The sequence below is a fragment of the Pelodiscus sinensis genome, chromosome 6, assembly GCF_049634645.1.
Source record: "Pelodiscus sinensis isolate JC-2024 chromosome 6, ASM4963464v1, whole genome shotgun sequence".
Lineage (NCBI taxonomy): Eukaryota > Metazoa > Chordata > Testudines > Trionychidae > Pelodiscus > Pelodiscus sinensis.
The window spans coordinates 23,858,197-23,881,910 of NC_134716.1; the positions used below are offsets into that span (position 1 = coordinate 23,858,197).

The following is a 23,714-nucleotide window of genomic DNA, read 5'->3' on the forward strand; positions in this document are numbered from 1 at the left end:
GTCCTTTCCAGCTGAGGCCCCATCCCTTGCAACAGCCCCCCATTCCAACACAGCTTGTCCAGGGGCCCACAGATGCTATCAGCACCCTTGGTGTAGGTAGGATGTGTTCTCAATTAGAAGGCTGGTTAGTGGGTTTTAAAAAACTTGGAAGGGATTAACAGGCTTAAAGCAAATGGTAACTGGACAAAATTTAGCAAAAAAAAAATTAAATAATAAAACCAGAACTGTAAATATGATTAGGCAAAGTTCAAGAGGTAGGTGGGACTATCATGGGATAAGAAAAATGGGACAATATTGTATCCCACGCTCCATTTTCTGGCTATTGCCTCAATAGATCTAAAAATCTTTAGAGTGGAGACCTTTGAATGTGTCAGGAATGCATCTAGGTTTGATTGCCATATAAACAACTATGTACTAGGGAAGGATTTTGCAATGTTTACAGTAAACCATTGCTAAGAGGAGCCCAAAACACAATGTACTGCTTGATCTGTTCTTGAGTACATGGTATATAAAGGAGCCTAAAGTTTCTCGGGCCACATGATAGACCAATTATATACATCAGTGTATGTAGAAGTTCATGCAGTATTTCATGCTGAGGAAGTGAGGTTAGTAGGAAATTGAGAGTGGAAAGACATACCAATGGAATTTATAGGCTGGAAAGAAAACTCTGAGCTGTGACTTCCATGAAAACGTGGTTATATATAACCTCTTCTCAACAGCTATTAATCAAACTGACTGCATATTACATAGTTTGACTGGAAGCTGCTATCTGCATGTAAATGGCAATACTCTACAAAAGTCACTAACATTTTTTCCATGGTGCTGTTCATCCTGTTGATTGTGGGCAGATATCAAGAACTGATCTCTCTCTCAAGTCCAGTACACTGACAAACGCTGTCCTGTTAGGATAAAGCAACGATGGGCTGTTAAGTCTGTGTGCACAGACATGCCACAAGAGTACTGCATGTCCCCAACTTTCACTGACTTCAGTGTGGGTTGAGGGTGCTCAGCACCTACAGGACTGTGGCCTCGATATGGCACATTCTGTCACTTCCAGACCCTCTACCTTCAACTTTCACTTTTTGAAGACATGGGTCAAGGACATGGAAGTTCAGGGCCTGGTGATAGTTTGTGCATTTCCAGAATGAGTTCAGCAAATCTCAACTTTCTGAAAACCAGTAAATACAGACTTAAGGTAAATAACTCCTCCCCACTGGAGAGGTCAATAGCCACTGGCACTTATCTGAATGCACTCCAACTGCATTCACTATTAGGTATTGAAGAGTGGAGGGTTTAAGCAACTTGGAAGAGCTGTGATTGTGGGATGAGGAGATCTAAGGGTGAGGTTGAGGAGTGTAAAAGAGCTGTGATAATGACAAGGTGAACTGGGCCTGTGCCCCCATCGGTCAAAGGACAGAGGCCTGAAATAATCTAATTATAATACTTAAGCACTTAAACACAGTATTTTATCCAGTTTCAGATTTGGATTGTTTTAGTCTAGTCTTGTAGTGAAACCACATTCAGCACTGGCTCAGCTGGAGCAGTTGCTGATATCCATTTTCAACACTGGCTAAATGTTTTTAATAACCTTATGCAAAGGGTGGTGTAAAGACGGCTTTGTTTACTTCCAGGAAATATGATGAATAGCTCAACACCTAGTCATGAGAACACGCGTATTTGGCATGGTACAAACAGTTATCATAACAAAACCACAAAGGTAATGTTCAAAGTAAGCAAGTGCCACTCAAAGTGCAATAAAATAAAGGAGCCAGTGGCGCCAAGTCAAATATTTCTTGGCTGCAGAGAAAAGGAGGGACCCAGCTATAGTGTCTCTCCCTCGCACCCACACACATACCCACCAGCAGGGACTTCAGGCCTCCTTAGGTGGGGAAATCTCTTCTCTCTCATACCCATATCATGAATGAGTTGTGCCAACAGGGACTGAGTTGCAGGTGGACTCCCTTGCTCTCTGCTGTAGGGGAATAGACTCCCTGTACTTAGGTTGAAACATGACTTGAATCTGTCACTCATGATTTGACAGGAGGAACGAATTTTAGTAGCATCGTGACCCATGTGCCAGGTCACACCACCACTCTCTGAAACTTGGCTCACATGCTCCTCCATCTGTACAGAGGAGTGGCTGAATCAAATTTCTGTGGTAGTGCGACCACACAGCACAGCCGGAGACCAAACCATGCCAGAAACAGCCAAACAGACTTGTCACAAAACTACTCCTTAAAAGTGGTTGGGTTGGAAGACTATGGAACTTTCTGCAAAATCTTTTTTTAAGGGGGGGAGGGGAAGGAGGATTTGCCCCCTGTCCACTCCTAATTGATGCCATTGAGAGGAGCTGCAGAGCAGACAGCATGTGAGAAGCAGAGTAACAATGACAGAGTCTGAAATGAGCATCAAGGAGGTTCTTACAGTTTCCATTAGCATGAGTCCCAACTGCTCTCTTACTACTGGAGAAATATAGTTTAGGGCCTGATCCTGAGGTAAGTCCATTATCTACCATGGAGTTACTCCCAATTTACACCAGCATTAATCAGTCTCTTAATGAACTCAGATTTTTACCACCTTGAAACACTGCTTCTGAATCCGATTCCCAGCTCAGAAGGTTACTAAAATTCACATTCTGAAAAGCTTGGCATACAGAAGGAAGTCATTATTAAAGCTTAAGGCAAGACTTCACTACAAAATTAAGTCAACCTAAGTTGCATTAACTCACAACCACCTCACAAGTAAATCATTTTTGCCTGTCCACACAACAGTCCTTGTGTCAGCAGTGCACTTCCACACCAGGAGCACTTGCACAGATTTAACTGTCAGCCTGGAGCATTGTAGGACAGCTTCTGAAAGCACATGACAGTCAATGTAAACAATACAGCATCTACACTGAGGCTATGTCTAGACTGCCACTTTTTGTTAGAAAAGGTATGCAAATTGCACTCCAATTCTTTTTTTTTTTTGAAGAGTTTTTTCCAAAATTTGGCTCATCTACATGGGGCCAAATTTTGGAAAAAACTCCTCTTTCAGAAAAACCCTTCTTCCTCATGAATCTTTTGGAAGACAGGGCTTCCAAAAGAGAGCATCTGCTCGTCTGCAAAAAATGTTGGAAGAGTAGACGTGTTCTCTGGATGCGGCGGAAGTTTTTCTGGGATACCTCCAGTAGCCCGGAAAAACTCCATAGTCTAGACATAGCCTGACACTATATTGATCTAACTACATTGACCTAAAAGTAGGAATAAGGGATCTTCTGGAAAAGGGCTTATTTTCTGCAAGATCCCGTCTAGACTGGCGCTTTTCTCCAGCAAAACCCCGAGCCGGAAAAAAGTGGCAGCCATGTTCATGCAAATGCTGCGGGGCATATTTAAATCCCCCGCGGCATTTGCAATTCCGACTGGTCTCATTAGCATCCCTTTTCCGGAAAGGGGTGTCAATGTAGACACAGCCTTGCCTTTTTCTGATTCTTTTCCTTTGCAAATGAACTAGTCCTTATTAGGACATGATAAACTATGTATTACTTAAGCTTATCCAAATTTCATAAATTTAGAACAGCTGGAATTACTTAAACACTCCCTGGTGCTGTTCTTGAAACTTGATCACTTACACATTTTATTTGTATCATGCTTTGCTTTTCCAGCTCTTTATTTCATTTGTAACAGTTGTGTAGTTTAAGTGTCACTTGTCACCATTATCTCATGATAAAAGCTAGTACTGTAAATATATTGCACATATGTTCTCAGGAGCATGTTGTGAACCAAAAGATTCATGTTCAGAATTAGTCTAGAATTCCTAGATTTATTCTCGTTTGATGCCCATTTAAAATGGTAGGGAATGTCCAGTGATCTGCTCTTACCATCACTTTTGAATTCTTCTGCCCCATCCTACCACACAGAAGTGAAAAGCCAGAGCTAGATTTCAAATACTTCATCAATGTTCAAGGGTTCTTGGACCAGGGTAGTTTGAACACAAATATTTAATTGTTGTATTTACCTTTTGAATGGTCAACCCAAGCAGAGTTGCCTAACAATGTTGAGAAACTAGATCCTATTTTTAATAGCTAAAGTAAATCAACATGTTGATTGTTTGTTAGTAGGACTATATACAGAGCAGTCACTCCTAGCCACATTGATATCAGTGGCAAATTTTTCACTTCAAGTGTATAGGACTATATGCTTAATAAGGCATGTGGTAGTCTCTGCAATCAAAGGGAAACACATTGGAGTGCTAATTATGAATTGATCTTCATTTCCTAGCCCTAGTCACATGACACAGATTATATAAGGCCATGTCTCCATTTACCACACCGGAGATCAACCTTCTGGCATTCAATTTAGAAGGTCTAGTAAAGACCCAAAAAATTGATTGCTGAGGGCATGCCTGGTTGGTGCCGGTACTCCTAGCAGTTACAAGGCATAAGAGAAGCTGACAAGAGCATTATCTCCCATTGACTTCTCACTGTGAAGACAGTGCTAAGCTTGGCTTAAGGTATATAGACTCTAGCTATGTTATTTACGTAGCTGGAGTTGCGTACCTCACTTAAGCCGACCTTCCGAGTCTAGTATAGACCTGGCCTAAATTATAATTGATCACATGACCCAGGTTAGAATGTTGGTGACCTCTGATGATTTTCATTTCTTTTTTTACTATTGTAGGGCACAGTGATCTACCTACTATAAAGACCTAAAAAAGAAAGATTGCACTAACTTGGAAACTTTTTCTAGGTGGTCTAAATTTATTTCTCACAACTATCAGAAATGTTATTACAATTGATGGATCATGAAAGAAACAATGTTAAACAAATAAGTGATAAAATTAACTAAATTACCATGCCACAAGTGTGTAACCAGTAGTTGCTGTATTTTAGCTTTAGGGCATCACAATTTATTTCCAACAAATTAGCATGGAAGGCTATACACTCCTGTCCATGACATGTCTTTATTGTGTTTTCTAATACAAAACATTGTCCCCTTCCTCATAAAGTGCTACATAGTTTTTCCTTTTGTTTTAGCAAGATCAAACTAACATGGCTACCTCTCTATTACCCTTCCTCATGAGAGACTTTAGTTTCTCAGACATACATTAAACACATAGACAGCAACTGCACACCTTATTTTTTATAATTCTTTATAAGGAAAGTGTGTTATGATTGGCTGGCATTTCTTAGAAGAAAAGTGAAGATTTCAATTTCAATCTAATTTCCCCCAAATTTGAAAGGGCTAGGATCTAGAAGTCCAAATCAGCTCCCTCTTACAGTGACAATTGTAAATAGAAGATCTGTAGATATGAATCTCTACAAAATTCAACAGAGTCCAGTTGCAGGTCTGGCCCTATTTAATCACTTTATAAATATTGTGGTATAATTGTGTGTTGAGGTGGATGAGTTGGTTAATATAAGCCTTAGTTATCCACACTCTTTTTGTTAAGTACTTTACTTTTTTAATATTCTGACTACTCAGTTTTAAACAAAATATAGCACATTCAGTTCAGATCAGAAGAAAGTCATATTGGTTACTGCGACCTCGATTGATGAAAGAAATTTAAATAAAGAAACAGAGCTAACTCCTTGGCTGCTATAAGTCACCAGGGCTCCAGTGATGTGAAGATCTTATCAAATATTTAATGTGGACATATTTTTCTTAAGGGAGAAAAAATCTTCAGAATTTGCAGTTGTAGACGTGTTACTACATATTCATTTACTGTACTACCCACAACATACAAGGCACTTCCTAAAAATTCAAGGACAAACTGGCTTAAAATGCTCAAACAAGAACAATAGCTACAGTACATGCGATTTATGTACGTGATTCACTGTAAGGGACACTAGAGGACACCACCGTTGATTTCATTTGGATACAGTTACACCAGCTATAGCATGGGCCATGCTATTTACATCCATTTGCTTATTACACAGAAAATATATATATAGCATTACTCTGAGGTTGCCAGCAACATGCAATAAGTAAATGATACTGGTTATCCCTCACCTCTCAAAATAATTTTACAACAGATATATTTGGGTAGCAGAAGCCTGTAATGTTCTTGATTTAACAATACATTTCCATAATATTAGCCCTAGTCTGCTTGTCCTTTGTTATTTTAGGATTAATATCTACAAATACCAGTTTCTGTAAGGCAATGGATATGGATTAACTGGATTAAGATTAAAAATGGATTAAGATTTTTAATTTTAGCTCTGGACATCCCACACTCTGGTTATCTGAAGAAGTGGGCTGTACCCACGAAAGCTCATGATACCATCTATATGTTTTGTTAGTCCGTACAGGATAAACTGAAATATCAACAAATAGTATGGAAGCACTTTAAAGACTAACTCGGCTACCCCTCTGAAGCTTATGGTTTAACTAGTTATTTTGCTTTAGACCTGGCATTTGACTTACATGAAACTGATTAAAAAATTAAATTACCAAATCCAGTATTTAACTTTTTTCTCTGTGGACTTTTATTAGAGTTTGCTATTATCTCAGTTGTAGACTTTAAGGGTGGGATTTTGAAAAGCATCCAACCTAAGTAATTTAGGAGCAAAAGTTCCCCAGAACGTCAATAGGCTTTGTGCTCTTAATTCCTGTTAGCATTTTTTAAAATCCCACCCTAAATTGAGACTAATTCTAATTCACATTTTACATTTACTGCTTCAACTGTTTGTTTTCCTCACTGATAAGGGATACAGCAGGATGATATAGAAACCACTGTGTACTGGGTGTAGTTTTGTAACCTACAGTCCAGGAAATAAATATAGACTTTCAAGTACCCTGGGTAATTCTTTGCCTTTCTTTACATAGATATAATAAATAAGTGTGGTGCAAGAACTCAGAAATAGAGAGCTATGTGAGGAAAAGATCTGACTTGTTGCAAAGGTGAAGTAAAAATTTTTATCACAGTGCTGATGAATATAGTTCTTTTTTTTGTGTGTTTGGTCTTGCCCACTATTCAGCTTGGTGCTGCTCTGGAACTTCATAGAGGTTGACATTACTCCTTCTAATAGTCAGAAACTAAATAGCCTAGCCCATATGGTGTCTAAGGAAACATTTCAAACATGAAATACTGGAAATTTCTCTTCCTGGATCAGCAGATAGCTCAAAACAGCAGATGTAAAAAGGCTGTGAAATTTCCACAATCTCCTCACAGAGTGTTAACTTTGATACAAGTAAATGTTGCTAACTTTTCAAAGATTTAGCATAAATTTTGCACTGTTTTGGTGTTTTTCTAAAATCCCCACCATTTGGTCTCATGTGTTTATGTGAGAATGTCAACTTTCATTTTTTTTTAAAATGTCCAGTCCTCATAGCTGCAGAAAAAAAAAAATCTTGAAAATGTTATCCCTGAAAGAGCCAACCAAAATCTCATGATTTCTAAGTGAACCAAAATGTCATTATTTTTAAGCCAACCTCATGATTAACATTTGCAGCTGGTAATATCCAGTTGCTCATTGACATTACCTAGATTATAATTGATCATCTTGTTTGAAAACAAACAAAATGTCATTTTCCCCCCATTGTTGGATGCAGTGAACAATTAAAAAATGCAGTATTATAAGTGACAACTCTGTAGATGCACCATTCCTTTCACCTGCTGAATTCCTTGTTTCTGCTGATAAGAATAGAGTTGATTCTGGTCAGAGAATGCAGCCACTGTTAAGTTGGTTTTTTTTTTCTTCAAGCCCTGACCTCATTCAAGAGTAGATGTATGAAAAGCTGCCCATTGTTGTTCCTGTGGTCATATTTTTAATCCAACAGATATGATGCTTAATTCTTAGCCAGAGCACACACAAGACAGAATGCAATCTGGAGTGTTGTCAACAATGCTTGTCTATATTTGATTTAATCACACACAAAGACAAAGTCTCTGAATTTTCAAGCCTTTTATTTCTTCAAATGACATCTAATTCTCTACTTCTATCTATCCAGTAATTTCCACTAAAAGGGGGTTAATTTTGATGTAAGAGAAAGTAGGGGAAAATGAAATTGTTAGGATTTTATATAATTAAAAGCCATTTTGAGATGGTTATATTTTCTTAAAGGAAAGATTGAGATAAAGCAGCACGCTTTACCGGTGAGAATGTGTTCCGTGTAAACTGATAGCAGTCAGCCACCAATCCTAATGACTGACCGATTAAAGGGAAGATGGGGAAAATACAAGGTGGGGAGTTTTTTTATTATTATATTATCTCTGTTGTAGCAGTGATAAAGTACCAGTGAGAATCAGGGTCCCTTTGAGTTAGGCATTGTGCATATATCCCTTTTATCACTTAATCCTAAATAACTGAATATCCTAAGGAAGTGTGACTGGAATAAATGTTAAAAAAACCAACCCAAGGTTCTAAAGTAAAGAATGGATAAGTAAAGATAATGAATAATAAGTTGAGATTCACATTCTGCATGTGGTTTAGGAAGGATATCCTAATATTATTGCTGAAGAGAGCAGAGGTAGGCCATGATAATAGATATGGAGACATGGAATGGTTCCATCATTTGTCTGCTATGCATTTGGCAACCACTGTCCCAAAGTACCCTTTCAGTCCTTTACAGGCAGTGTGACCACTAGCTTTATTGAACAGAAATGTATACCAAACAGGGACCAAACTTGACATATAAATGTGCTGAACTACACAGAGTGCCTCAGGAAATTTTGGAACACTGCATCACTTCTTAGATGTTTCCCAAAGTCTAATGTCACTTGGCATGAGCCACGCCATAGACAAACCCTTGTCCTTTTACCACTTCACTGACAAGAGTTGTTTTAGCTCATTCAAATTAATCTTTCACTTTGGCATCTGTGCCAGGACTCTTAAGCATTTGCAAAGGAACTCTCCTTTTCAGATATATTTAAATATCTTTTTATCCATCACCTGTTAACAGGTAAATGTTTGCCACACCTTTTGTACTAAACAGGTTTGTTCCAGTCACCAGGGACTTGTCTAATGGGCAGCAAGCCTGGGAATCAAATTTATAATGCACTAGCATGCCGGCACTGTCTGTGTGAACTCTTACCATGCACTAAAACGGGTTGATAATGTATGGCACATGAGCCCATTTTGAGTGGCATGCGGCCTGGCCAGTGGGGCTGAATGACAGGCGGCAGCCCTGTGTGCCACCGCTGGAGTCGGGTCATGGTGAAGCTGTCAGTGCTAGGGCAGCCTTACTATGACCCCAGTTCCTGCTCCATGGGGACAACACCAATACTTCCTTAACTCACAGAGGTATTGGGAGGGGTAAATTAATTACTATTTGTGAGATACTACGAGGGGAACCCCTCGGCCCCCAAAAAAGCTTGTTTATCTGTGACAAGGTGAGGTATTGCCCACTTTTCCTATGCTGTTTTTTTTTTTTTTTGGTTATTCATTTGCTTAATCAGCATGTTTTTGCTGTGATCCCAGGAGCTTGCTAAATTTCTAGGTCTAAAGTCACAGCTGGTTTTTGCATGGGTACCGTAAAGTGTAATGAGCCTGGGCCAGCCTCCCTGGAAGTCCCTGTGCTTTCTCTGGCACAGTGATTTCTCCCCTCCCCACACCTCTTGTGGCGCAAAGTATCCTAAAGGAGACAAAAGTAGGCAGAGCTGCTATTCTGCCATCCCCACTAGCTGACCTGTGGAGCCGGCTAAGCATGGAGGGCAGCCTTTGATTCACTCTCCTAAAGGATGGTGCAATGGGAGAGCTTCCCTGAACTTCAGTATGTATAATGTGGTTCCAAATGACCTGTTTCCTTTGGAGAACAAATCTTGCACTGGCACTGAATGGGCTGCACCTAACTGGTCAAATTCATCCTTAGTGAAGTACTCCACAGATACCTAATCTGTTTAGGTAGGCACATTTTCTGGCCTCAGGGCCAAATCTGGATATGGAAATTGTATGGCAGGCTGAGGTGGGATGGAAGGACTCATGAGATGTTACTAAGGTGGAGAAGAGGAGACTCTGGGGTGTGTCTCATGTTGGGGGAGGAGGGGCTCTACTAGGGACTCTTAGTGACCCTTCTTCCAGTGACACCAAGACTATTGTACCACTCAGTCACCACAGGTGGAGACATCTTAGATGGGCCGGATGAGGTCCGTGGGCTGTTTTGAGACACCCAAGAGTGGGGCCTGGTTGGATACGGTGCCATGTGGGGAGGACACTGTTGTATAGGGCCGGGGTTCCGATCCATGAAATAATATATTGAAGTCACAATTAGTTACGTGGCTCTGTCAGCAGGAAGAGGATGGAATTGAGCGTCAGGGACTGGGGAGTGCCAGACGAAGTGTGGCAAGTCCTGACCCCGCTCCTTGACGGGAGCTTGAGGGCCAGATAAAAAAAAAAAAGTCTGCCAGGCCGGACATAGCCCATGAGCTATAGTTTGCTCACTCCTGTTTATACCATGCTGATTAGTTCAGTTACTGAGTGCCTGACTTCAGCCACTTGTACCAGGGATGAATTTGGTCTTTTTTTCCTCTCTAATCTATGATACATTTTCTTGTGGTTTTAGTGATTACAGATGTTCCAAAATAAGAAGAAGATTTGATTTAAAAAAAAATCAACTTCCAGAGGCCTCCCAATTTAAGATAACCATTACTGGCATAAACATGAGGAAAGCTGAGATTTTGTTAACATTAATAAAAAAGCCCTACAGATTTTAGACTGAAAACAGATGTTGTGAAGGTTTGGCAACAGTCTGCAGATCAAAGGGGAGAATTATTTTTCCTGCAGTTAGAAAAGAATTTGTTGGAAGGAATCCTCGTCAGGTACACATTCCCAGAACTCTGTTTGGCCCAAATTCTGCAACCCAAAAAAGAATAATAGCGGGCCCCTGACTGTGGTGAAGTCCTTGCAGTGCTGCTGTGTGTGGGAATGGACAAGGCAGGGAGCCTGCGCAGCTAGTCTATATGCTTCATGCACCCAAAGAACACAGGCTAGAGTTATGGTTTTGCTGATGGATTTGTGACTCTGTGGATCCACTAACAAAAATCTCTTCTGGAAGATTGCAAAGCAACTGAGTCTCTAGTAGCTCAGACAGGTTCTTGTGCTGCTGAGCATTATTATCCCACCAGGTTTCACAAATGGTCCCTGGGCAGAACTGGCCTGCATCTTGAGAAAAGGATTTATACCTTAGTGATTACAGAGATCTATTAAAAACTATTAAATAGCGATAGTCATAAAATCAGGAACATCCATGATCAATGATAATAAAATAAAGATACATATGACTTGTGAGAGATGCTGAGGTGCAGTGTCACACAAACTCGACATACTCAACATAGAAAATTTCTTAAATTTCCCCAGAGAGCCGGGTTTTGAGATCACTGACACTAATGTAGATCCAAAGCAGCTTCATGGAAGCCAGTAGAAGTAGTCTGGATTTACCCCCAGAAGAAATGGGAGCAGAATATTTTCTTTGGAAAGAGTAATACTACAACATGCAAAATGGCTATAGGTTTTAGCATACCTTTACTTTTGTATTTCAGACATTTTAACAGGATCCTTGTTAGCCATGGGATTTTTGCAATAAGGTAAGCAGGAAAAATAGCCATTTACAAGTAGAAAACCATATTTTTACTTTGGCTATTACTAATTGTGAACCAAATGGCTGTCACTAGATCTAGGAGTTCCAGGATTTTGAAAATGAATGATGAAAAATGAAACTCAGAGGATGGCTGTACTTCATCATGCTAATTACCAAGCCTGAACCCTCATTTCACAGTTAGTTAGTAAATCAGGAGCAATTCCAGTTAAATCACTGGAGTTACAGTAGGTAAAAACCTGTGGGGAAATGAGGATCAAGGCATAATCAATATGTTGATATGGTCAACTAAATAAAGCCAAGGTAGCAACTGCATAGTTGATTAATGGGGCTAATCAATGAATTGACCCAACTGTACATTTCTTATTCCTCCTCCCTCACCTTCTCTTTCTCTTTTTTCTTTTGGTAAAAGAACTTTCAAAATATTTTCATTACCGTCAAGGGTCCTTTGCATTGTAATTTCAGATTCTTCAGTTCATGTCAAAGTTTATATTAGCATTATGATTGCAACTGAGCAAAATATTTCTTCTCAGCCTAGCATTTAAGTATATACAGGCAGTCCCCGAGTTACGCGGATCCGACTTATGTCGGATCCGCAGTTACGAACGGGGATTTTCTCGCCCCAGAGGACTGGAGCAGCGGGACGCCTGGTCCTGCCGCCCGCCTCCTCCGGGGCGAGAAAAGCTGCTCCCCATCTCCCTGGTCTGCTGGGGGATCAAAGCGGAGACGGGGAGCAAAGCGGCGGAGGACCCGGGGCCAGACCCACGGCGCTGATCTGGAAGCGCCGCGGTCCGGCCCGGGTCCTCCGCCGCTTTGCTCCGCGTATCCCTGCTCTGCTGGGGGGGGGGGGGGATGCAGCTAGTGCCCCCCCCCAGCAGACCAGGGAGACGTGGAGCAAAGCCCGGGGCCTGTGGTAGAGCAGGTGGGGCGCTGCCGGTTGGTCCCGCAGCACCGCTCCTTGGCGCTACTGGACCGACCTGGCAGCACCCCAACTGCTCTGCCCCAGGAGTCCTGATTCAGCCGCTGCTGATCAGTTTCAGCAGCGGCTGAATCAGGACGCTTGAGGCGGGGCAGAGCAGCTGGGGTGCTGCTGGGTTGGTCCAGTAGCGCCGAGGAGCGGCCGCACTACTGGACCCACCCAGCAGCACCCGAGCTGCTCTGCCCCAGGCGTCCCCAAGTCAGCTGCTGCTGAAACTGACCAGCGGCTGACTACAGGAAGCCCGAGGCAGAGTTGCTCTGCCCTGGGCTTCCTGGAATCAGCTGCTGATCAGTTTCAGCAGCAGCTCACTTGGGGACGCCTGGGGTTCTTAAGTTGAATCTGTATGTAAATCGGAACTGGTGTTCAGATTCAGCCGCTGTTGAAACTGATCAGTTTCAGCAGCGGCTGAATCTGGATGCCAGTTCTGACTTACATACAGATTCAACTTAAGAACAAACCTACAGTCCCTATCTTGTACGTAACCCCGGGGACTGCCTGTAGTTAAACCCCATTGAGCTCAGCCTTGCTGAATCAGGGCCTAGAATGTTTGCTTCCTAGGTGACTGGTTCAATAAAAACTGATTTTAATGGTAATTGGATAAGGACCATATTGGGTAATTGTACCTCTAAGGCTTTCCCTATGTTGTAAGTGCCAGGCACAGCTGAGTCAGTGGGTTAGGCAGTAAGACTAGATCTCTTGCTCACTGTCAATATTTATAAATATGTTACCTGCACCCAACAAACTGGAGAATTCTTAAAACCTGACATAGTGCTGCCCTCTAAGTTCCAATATGTGGGTGGATGGCGCTTAGGACATTGTATTACTTGCTATTCCATTAGCACCTTCAAAGTCTTTATTAAATAAGGCCCATATTACCTCACAGATGGCTTCAACTTCAGGAACTCTTTGTGGTAGCTAGGAGATGCAGTGCAATATGTTTATCAAAAACTAGATACAGACTTGTGGGAGTTAGTGATATAGTGGCAAGACAAAGATTCAGAAACATCCTTCAGCCTCTCCCTCCACTCTATTCAAAACGCTTTTGGCGCTGCTTTCTGATCCATTTATCTGACTACTATTTGTGGCTAACAAGGCCTCTGCTACATTGAAGACAAGGGTGTGTGTGTATTTTATTTTAGGCACTTTTATGAGCTTTAACTTTTAATTCCACCCTACATATCAAATTGAATTTCTTATTGAAATTCATAGCTCCCATCCCCAGTCTGCTAGTGAGTCCAGCCTTGATTTCTTATTTGTTTTTCTGCCAACACCTCCTTGGCTGACTTATGTAGTTGAAATTCACAGAGCTAGCACCTGTATCTTCTTTTAAATATCTCTGATTCTGTTATAATATTTACAGATCACAGCCTGTATTACTGGCTAACATAGAGACCACTTATGTTACTAATTTATGCAAATATAAATTCTTAATTTCACTTGGTTTCCCAACCCCCACAAAATTATCCATTTAGCCACATGTTGCATCTTTCTCAATTATAGACTATGACCTCTGAGGCAGAGACTGACTATTTTGTTTTATGCATTCGTACGGTGCCTTGTATTCCCTTAAAATGAAAAATAGATGAAAGCCTGATAGCATACTCAATGCCACCAGATGAACGAATTCTATAGAGGCTGGAGAACTAATGTGCTCAGAATTGGGTTGGGACTACACTGAACAGGGTGAAGAACTGAAATGGCTTGTGCAATGAGAATAGCTTTTATGCGCACATGGACCATATATAAATATATAAAATTGTATATTTTAAATAGGTTGCATGTTGATGTACTTTAAAAGTAACCAAAAGTGCTTATTTAAATTGGGACTTTCAAAATTAATGCTTGCAAACTACAACTGAATTCAACTTGCTAGGACTGAGTCACAGGGCTCTAGGTAAGGCTCCCTATTGGGTTTTCCCAAAGGCCTGATAGGAAGGCTCTGAAAGAAAGAGTGGGCTGGCAGAGATCCCAGTGTGAAAATAAGAGTGCAGCCATATCAAGCAGAGAACAGAAGATTTAAACCCCTAAAATGAGCAGTTGAATCAACTGATTGCTTACAATGCTATTGAACTATAAAATATATTGAGTAAGGTTTTTAAAGAAAGCATTTAATGTTCAGCTCTTGACAATCATCAGATGTGTGCAGACTGGTTATGAATTTATGTATTTGTGTATCTAGAAAACTGTGCTCATAGTGATCATAGAAAATAATGCCCCATAGCAGGGCCTTGAGCAGCCAGGGAAGAAGAAGCAGCTCCCAAACTATTTGTTGTCATGAAACCGGCTTCACATCTGTGGTCCAGCCCAGGAAAAGACAATCATGGGCCATTAGAATTAATGGAAAAACATTGAGACAACTGAAAAAAAAAAAGAAAAAAAAAAAGCATCACAGCTCTCCCATTGAGACAGAATTTCTCCACTCTGAATGAGTCACCAGCACCAGAGAATAGGGAAGCAGGGAAATAAAAAAGTCAAAAGCCTTTTAAAGCATACCAGATACTGGTGGTTTTTAACCAGCATCACATAGTATCCAAGCTCGAGACTGTCATGAACACTGGCTCCCTCTTCTAGATAAGGGGTATGCTGAGAAACTTTATAAGGCAACAGGCAACTTGTGTTAAAACAGGATTTTGGCTAGTATAAAATTTTAAGACCCGAGTTTCATCTTTATGTTTATTTCCTATGTAACTTGTATAGATTTGCTCTTCTTTACGATTTCATTTTTGAATACATGAGTTTTCTATTAAACTTTTTATTTTTATGCAAACAGGACTCTGGTATGAAAAAGTACATGGAGTATATAGAATACTAAAACTGCAAGGGACCTTGTGCGGTCATCAAGTCCAATCTCTTGCCCTCACAACAGGACCAACCACCATCTAGACCATCCCTAATAGATATTTATCTAACCTGCTCTGGTGGAGATGCCACAACATCCCTAGGCAATTTATTCCAGTGCTTAACCACTGTCAGGATTTTTTTCCCTGATGTTCAACCTAAACTTCCCTTGCTGCCATTTAAGCCTATTGATTCTTGTCCTATCAAAAGACATTGAGAATATTTTTCTCCCTCCTCCTTGTAACATCCTTTTAGATATTTGAAAACTACTATCATGTCTCCTCTCAGTCTTCTCTTCTAAATTAAACAAACCCAATTCGTTCAGTCTTCCCTCATAGATCACATTTTCTAGACCTTTAAACATTTTTGTTGCACTTCTCTGGAATCTTCTCCAATTTCTCCACATCTTTTCTGAAAAGGAATTACAAGTGAAAGCAGCACTGTTTCTTCCCAATTTTGAACCAGGGACCTTTTACATGTTAGGCAAACATGATAGCCACTACACTACAGAAGCCATCTATAAGCTTAAGTGAACTGGTTCAAAAGGGATGGGTGTGTGTGCTCATGAACCTCAGACCAATCAGAGGGGGACAGTTTCACTGTCTAAAAATCACTAACTCAGGGAGGATACATTTGATGAGAAGTGTATTGGTACCAGTAGCGGCCCGAGGCTGGGTGCAGTAGCTGGTGCCCCAGGCAGAACTGGTGCCCTCCTGCAGGGCCGTCAATGGACTGACATCATCATCGGGTGCCCCAGATGGCGGCACCCTAGGCAGCGGCCGAGTCCGCCTATAGTCACGGACCGCCCGATTATTCCTTGCAGAGTAGTACCAAATAGGCTAGTGAGGATCAGAGTGAGACCTTCCGCTTGTGAGCTGGCTATTGATGTCTGCCATCTGAACCATATCTGCAAAATCACAAAGGACCATCAGTGACAGAACCAACCAGTCTAGGTGGACTCCCAAAATGTCATAACCAAACATTCAATTTTCTTTATTTTTAGGATAAAATTGTAAGTGCCTGAGCTCACCCACAGAGCCCAGACAGGGAAGATACCCAAAAGAGTTTCCTAGGTCCAGTAGACCTAAATATCTTATAAAGGCATTCTTTAAAGCATGTTCTGTGTCTTAGGGTACATATATATTGCAACACTATTTCAAAGTACTATTTCAGGACAAGGAGTAATGGGCTTAAAGTGCAGCAGGGGAGGTTTAGATTGGACATTAGGAAAAAATTCCTAACTGTCAGGGTGGTCAAATATTGGAATAAATTGCCAAGGGAGGTGGTGGAATCTCCCTCTCTGGAGATATTTAAGAACAGGTTAGATAGACATCTGTCAGGGATGGTGTAGATGGAGCTTGGTCCTGCCTTGAGGGCGGGGGGGGCTGGACTCGATGACCTCTCGAGGTCCCTTCCAGTCCTATTATTCTATGATTCTATGAAAGTAACTAGCGCTATTCTGAAATAATTTAGTCCGTATCTACACAGCAGGCAATTCTTTTGAAATAGTGTCAAAATACCATCAAGCTGGAGGACTTTTTACTCCAACTCCTGTAACCCTCATTGTACGAGGAATAAGGGAAGTTGGAGGAAGAGTGCTCTATTTCGAAATAAGTGCTGTGTAGACACTCCCTATTTTGAAATAAGCTATTTCAGGAAAGCAAGGAGAGCAGTGCAAGGGACAGCTTGAAGGTAGGGAGGTGGGTTGGGTTCTGGAGTGGCCTAGGGCATTTGCCTGGGGAGGGAAGGGTGGTGGGCTTAGTCTAAGCTATTTTAAAATAAGATACTCAATTGAAGTAGATCAATTTGTGTAGCTTATTTTGAGTTAAGCCCTGCAGCGTAGGTGCACTGTATGGCTACGTCTAGACAGCTCCCTCTTGCGAAAGAAAATAGGCAAATAAGGCAAAATGGTGAATATCCCCATGCCTCATTTGCATACTTAATGAGCTGCCATTTTTGCACAAGGGGCTTTTGTGCAAAAAGGAGCAGTCTACACAGCTCCTTTTTGCACAAAAACCCCCTCTTGCGCAAGGGCTGTTCCGCCACTTTGTTCAGGAAAAACAGTTCCTGTGCAAGAGGGGATTTTTGTGCATAAAGGAGCCATGTAGATGGCTAATTTTTGCGCAAAAGCCCCTTGTGCAAAAATGGTGGCTCATTAAGTATGCAAATGAGGCACGGTAATATTCACCACTTCGCCTCCTTTGCATATTTTCTTGCACAAGAGGGGGCAGTCTAGACATAGCCTCTGTGTCTTGAAAGACCCAAGTTTGTCACTTGCTTTTTTGGTAAGTAAGTGTTGTTAAATTTCTTACCAAGAGTCATCTGTTAAAGTCTATACTATAATATCCATTGTGAGGGAGGTGAAAAGTTTATCCACCACAAAAGAATTCAGATTCAAGAGGGAAGCTTTATAAAACTAACTTAGATTATGGTTCAGACATTTGATATTTTGCTTGCAGTATTAAATAACCTAATCTGAAATTAAGAGATTTTATTGCCTTTAGTTATAAATCCCAGTTAACAAATTTTACCAGACCTCCTCTTGTCAATCTTTCTCTTAGAACTTCATTAATGACAGATTATACAGTAAGTGCCAAAAACTCCAATCCAGTAATGAAAATAAGTTTATTTTATTTTAAAGTTAAAAAAATGTTAACAATTTTGTTTTATTTATTTTAATATAGATATCTAACAGAGACACTTACTAAAGCATATTTCTTTCAGTAATCAATGTGGGTTCCAGAATCTTTGGGGCCCTTAATGAGAGCCCACTGGTGAACCTAGAAGAGTGACCATTTTCTTCAGTAAAACCAGCTCCATGTTCAAATACCTCTCTAAAAATATATATAAGATCCCTACACCATACCTATCAATACTTTGAATTGCCTGCCCACATTTCGTGCTTCTTTTAATGGCATGTGGGGTATGTGTTTAAATAGCAGTGTTGTGGTGCCAGTGAGGCACAGCTTAGGCAAGTAGAGTATCGACACACTTGACTGGGATAGGTACATACCTGAGAACATAACCCTAAGCGTCTCTTCGTTCACCCAAGCTGTATGCTCCCATCTATACTGCTGTTTTTAGCCATTTAATGTTCCAGTGCCTCCCTGCTGCTGGGGCCTTTCCTTGCCCCCAGGGGAAAAAATAGGAGAGAAGCAGCAATAGGGAAAGGCTCCAGCAGGGGGTAGCTGCCAGAGCCTCTCTCCACTGTGGGAAAAGACTCCAGTAAAAGGAGAAAGGCCCTGGGAAGGGGGAGCATCTGGAAAAAAGATTCAGCCATTCCTTGCTGCCTCATTCCCACATGAACATTTCACTGATACAGGCAGCTACACACCACTGTGAAGACACAGCTTGCTTTTCATGGCAGTGTAGCTGCACATATCCTAAATGTTTAGAGTTACAGAGGTTAGGAAGAAATCACTTGAAACACAGAGAGCTGTAGTGGCTGCAAGTTGCCATTTTATTCCACAGCACAGAATTAACTAGAACAAGCACAGACCGGCTGGACTGACCCCTAATGACTTAATGTCAGTTACTATAACAACAAGAAGATCTATATCTACAACAACCCAGTACACAATACTGCACACTGCTGAAAATGATGTGCACTATAGACATGGCTACAATGGTAATCGCTGCTTTATAAAAATGAGGGGAAGATGGGGAGTGGAGAATAGAGCTGCTTAAAAGTTAAACGTTTTCAATGCAAAACCTGAGGTGTTGGAAAATTTGGATAGGCCATATAGGGCTATGCAAATTTGGGGCTTAGTGTTGTATAATTTTAATGAAAAGTACATTCATGCCACAAAATGCACTCAAATTTTATATTTTTATGGCAATATTTTGCAAATTGAAACCCTCCTTTACATTATTAAGAAGTCATCTTCCTCAATGTCGCATTTGCATGTTCAGAAAGATCTGAACCATGAGAGGGAAAACTTGCTGCTTATTCTTAATACTACTTGTACTAATTAGGGGAACATTGCCCAAAAGCATAATTTAGAGCAAAAATGGCTTTCTGAAAGCTCTATTCAGAGTCACACACTTGGAGAACTTTAAAAAGAAATTAACAAAAAAGTATTTTTTTATTAAGCACTTTTTTGACAACGGTGGTTTTCCAAACTCATTTAGCTCTAAATTTTCTTTCAGCAAGTTTAACATTTATACTCATTTGGTTAATCAAGCCTCATATAAGTGAACATGATAAGGTGTAATAGAATATTAAATTGGCTCTCTGTTAATAGAATCTGTGCCAGAACAAACAATATATGTCAGCAGGGATCTCCTGGTAATGAGAAGGAAGTATTAGAAGAACTAATAATCAACTGGATAGAGTTCACATTAAAGGAAATTATGTATGTTGCAATTTTAGTGCCATTACCTCATTGAACTGGCACATAGGATGTGACATACTGTATCAGATAATTGGTCCATTATGTCTAGCAGCTGGCCCCCAGCAGCGGCCAGCCCCTGATATGAAAACTTCATGGTCCATTGCACAGTGATGTCTATGAAGGGCAGGAGGCTTACTTTATAAGATTCTTCCCCTTCAGCATGAAATTTTTTAACCTTAATATTGTCATTTATACTGAGACACACCATGAAAGTATATTTCCACTTTAAAAACTTCAGACACTGTATTGAGTGACATTTATGCAGGATGGATTAATTTGGACTAAAAGGTAAACTGCTGCAGGAATCCCCTGCCCCATAATTCCAGTCTTGAACTAGATATTAAAATGATGTATTAATTGCACACAAACTCTACAAAGTTGGCCACCTGGTTTGTTTACTGAGTTTGCAAGGCAGTAAGCATGTTCGCTTGCAGTAGTTTTCTCTGCAGACACTTATGCGAGCAATGGCTATGCAAGTTCTCATTTCACTCTCATTTCATTCCCCCAATAGGATAACTGCCAAATAATCTCTCATGTATCTTGGAAAGCAATCTAATAATGCCTCATGATGTCAGCATAAGTGGAGTTTGAGTTTGTCTTGTCACCAAGGCAACATCTGTTTGCGCATATTTACAGTTATAGTCTTTAGCATAACACACTGTGCCCTTTTCTCCCTCACCAATGTCCTTGTACTTAGCAGATTTTGGCTAGAAGTGGCATAATGAGAGCTACAAATCCTCATTTTAGATAAGATAAAGTCTGAGAGTTGAACAACATTCTTCTCTTTAAAAGATTTTTTGCTAGAAATGGAATCCATTGGCAGAGCCTAAGAAATGGTTTAAATATTTTCACATTAAACTGTATTTTGCAAAATGACTGTCTAAAAATGATACCACTTTACTCAAATCTGCTCTCTTTATATATTTGGAGTCTATCTACTCACTATGTTTAAGTTTTACCAGTATTTATTTCTGAAAGCCCTGCAAAATTTACAGTGTGGAGGGAGGAGCAGCAGATTTCTATTTTGTTTTATGCATCAACAGAATTCCTTATGACCAATAAGGGAAAAAGAGATTGCATTGGTATTACAGAGGGACTAATTTGGTTTGCAGAAATAACAATGATCCACAAGAATGAGAATCCAGTTTAACTCTCAGAACCCAGGCTGAATTTACAGGGCTTAATGTTGGGGGGGAGTGGGGAATTGTTTCCTGTGTAAACATGTCGGCACAGTTGATCTCACATGGTTTCAGGTCTGTCTGCTTGATAATGCCAGTTTCAGAGCACCAAATTTCAAAGTAGAATTGCACTTCTCAGTCCACATTTATTTAGCTGGTACAATTTAATTGAAAACAAAGATATTGTAAATTAAAAATAAAAAGTTATCTTCAAAGCTTTCAGCAGGTGCAAGAATGACAAGAGGGTGAAATTTTATCTCTAAAATGAAGTGAAAGTATTTCAGCATTTGGCCCATAATTACTATCCTTATTGCAAACATTGTGTTGATTTTTACTGGCAGAGACTATCTGCTTCAGCAGTTGAAACCCAGTGTAAGAACATCTCTCACTCCTTTCCCCAAAGCACTGTGTTCTAAAAGACTGTTATTTAGCCAAGGTGCAGTTGCAGTGAACTTCCTAGACTCTGTACACGTAGTAGCGAAGTAAGCATGTCAATTCACAACATACAAATCTACCAACTCAAAAACACTGCACCATTTTATTATATAGTGTGCACTATCAATAGCAGCTGTGATATATGAAAAAATAAATTAGGACAAAATATTATATATAGTCTGCAGTGTTGTCTAAGGCCTAGATACTCAGCAGAGGTTGTGATGAATGGGAGTAGCGCTGGCCAGAACTCGGTGACTAAAAGATTAAACCCAGGTAACTAAGGATGTTGGTAGGGAACCAAAAGAACCAATGGGGGACAGTGCTCTAATCTGAATTGCATATAGATACCTGGCTGCTCTTCCTTTGTGTGAGTTCTAAGTTAAGGGCTGGAGGGAGCAATATACAATAATCAAAGTCTCCAAGGAATTCAGGGCATGGAATTGGACTGGACTGTGAAGGGATTGTGAATAAATAAGGGAAAATGTATATTTAGTTGGGATCAGAGAATTTCTCTTTGTTTTGGTTGTTTAGTTAAACTTCTCTGTGTGAATTCCATGTGCCTTCCCTCCCCCATGCCTCATATTTAGCTACAGCCCAAAGAAATGTTTCTTTGTGTCTTGATCTGTTCTTCTCTTAGTTGCTCTGTAACACCTGACAACCAAGTATGCTTTATCAAGAATATCATTTTGTTTTGTTAATAAAATCACCCTTTTAAAGGCAATGATCTTGTGTCCTGGAAGGTAACAGGAGGTCTCTGTGTGTCTTCCTAGCCTGGGAGGTCAGCTATCAGAGATAGAGTTTGTTTTCTCCTCTTTTTGTTTCTTTTTCTAAGCTCTCTTATGACAGAAGAGATTGGGGTACCACTGGGGAAGAAATTCAAGTGTTTGTTTCCTGTTTTTTCAGAGTTTAAATCACTTGAAAGTGGCAGCCTATCTTCCAGAGTCAGTGCATCTGTGACTCAGTGGAGATGTTCTTTTTTGGTAAGCAAAGTCTATAGATGTAAGGTGTTTAAGGTCTTTTGCAGGCAACCACCTTCTGCACTCAGATTGCCAGAGTGGGCAACAGCCCTGACAGAAGTATATTGGCATAGCTCCATAAATATGATGCTATACCAATTTACCCCAGTAGAAGATTTATCCCCAAAGCCTTTTCATATCTGATTCTCCCCCACCCCACACACACACTTTTAAAAGTGTCATCTTCATGGAACTGGTACCTTAGGATATGTCAACACTGCACGCTTATTTCAAAATAGCACATCTACACTGCAGAGAAGCCTCAAAATTAGACGGAGGCAGGCTTCCCTAACATAGATGCGCTATCTTGATTTAGAGCCTTGGGAGGCACTAGGGAGGAATAACTGAGAGTGGTCCTGCTGAGGGGCTATTTTGAAATAGCAGCAGTGGAGCACACGCCTTATTTCAAAATAGCTATTTTGGAGTAGGCATTATTCCTTCTAGAATGAGGTTTACAGATTTCAGAATAAGCCATCTGTTATTTCAAAATTATTTTGAAATAACAGAATGGCTGTGTAGATGCTCACACTGTTATTTTGAAATAATGCTAGTTATCTCGAAATAAGGGTGTAGTGTAGACACACCTTTAGAGTAGATTTCTAATCCCCATCACTTGACTATGTGCTCCTTAATGTTGCTGTACAGAGAGCAGTGATGCCTAATTTAGGAGCCTCTTTTTCACATGGGATTTAAACTCTTGAAATGTAGGCTCCCATATCAGTTAAGCATTGCTGTCCTTGCACAGCAAGACAAATTCTTTAAAAATTTGGGCTTGGAAAGTGTTTCTAATACCATTTCTATTTTAATAACTTAATAGATTTATGTAGGACAGAAAAGAAGCCATAATAATCAGTCCAATGAGAACCGGAAATAATGTTTCCTATATTTCACTTGTCGTATTCCCCAAAAATGTAGACGCATAAGGAAATTTCAGCTTTCATACCTTCTGTAAGAAAGCATGTCAATTTTTCCCTGAAGCTGCCCTGCAAGTGTCATATAGAAAACTTCTTGGAAATGGAAACATTTAAAAATGTTTTACCAAATAAGCCCTGCTGCAGAGGGAAAATAAGTTTTTTTAAGAGTATAAGAAGATTGGAAAGGATCTAGGTTCAGCTTCTAATGAGCAAATCAAATTGTTGAATTAAAATTATGAAGCCATCTGGATTGTAAATTAGTCTCCTGATCTCCCTTCCTTCTCATGAAACCTACATTTAAAGGATTATATTAAATTAATTTAGTGATTTGTGACAGAAGAGAGCTTATTACTTTCCATTCCTCAATACAGAAGGTTACTTTAGTTTACAGATGCATTTGGAATGCTGAGCCTTTGTCAAGGCAAAGGATAAGAAAAATATTAAAAA

General features: G+C 40.3%; 1 long non-coding RNA gene across 1 annotated transcript in view; it reads right to left on the reverse strand.

Annotated features, from left to right (window-relative positions):
- Positions 1–722: 722 nt before the first annotated feature.
- The window catches only part of LOC112544911 (uncharacterized), a 72,018-nt gene continuing 49,026 nt past the window's right edge, over positions 723–23,714 (reverse strand). The window contains exon 4 of the long non-coding RNA XR_003088277.2: positions 723–899. This is a non-coding gene — a long non-coding RNA (uncharacterized LOC112544911). The remainder of the gene's footprint in view (positions 900–23,714) is intronic.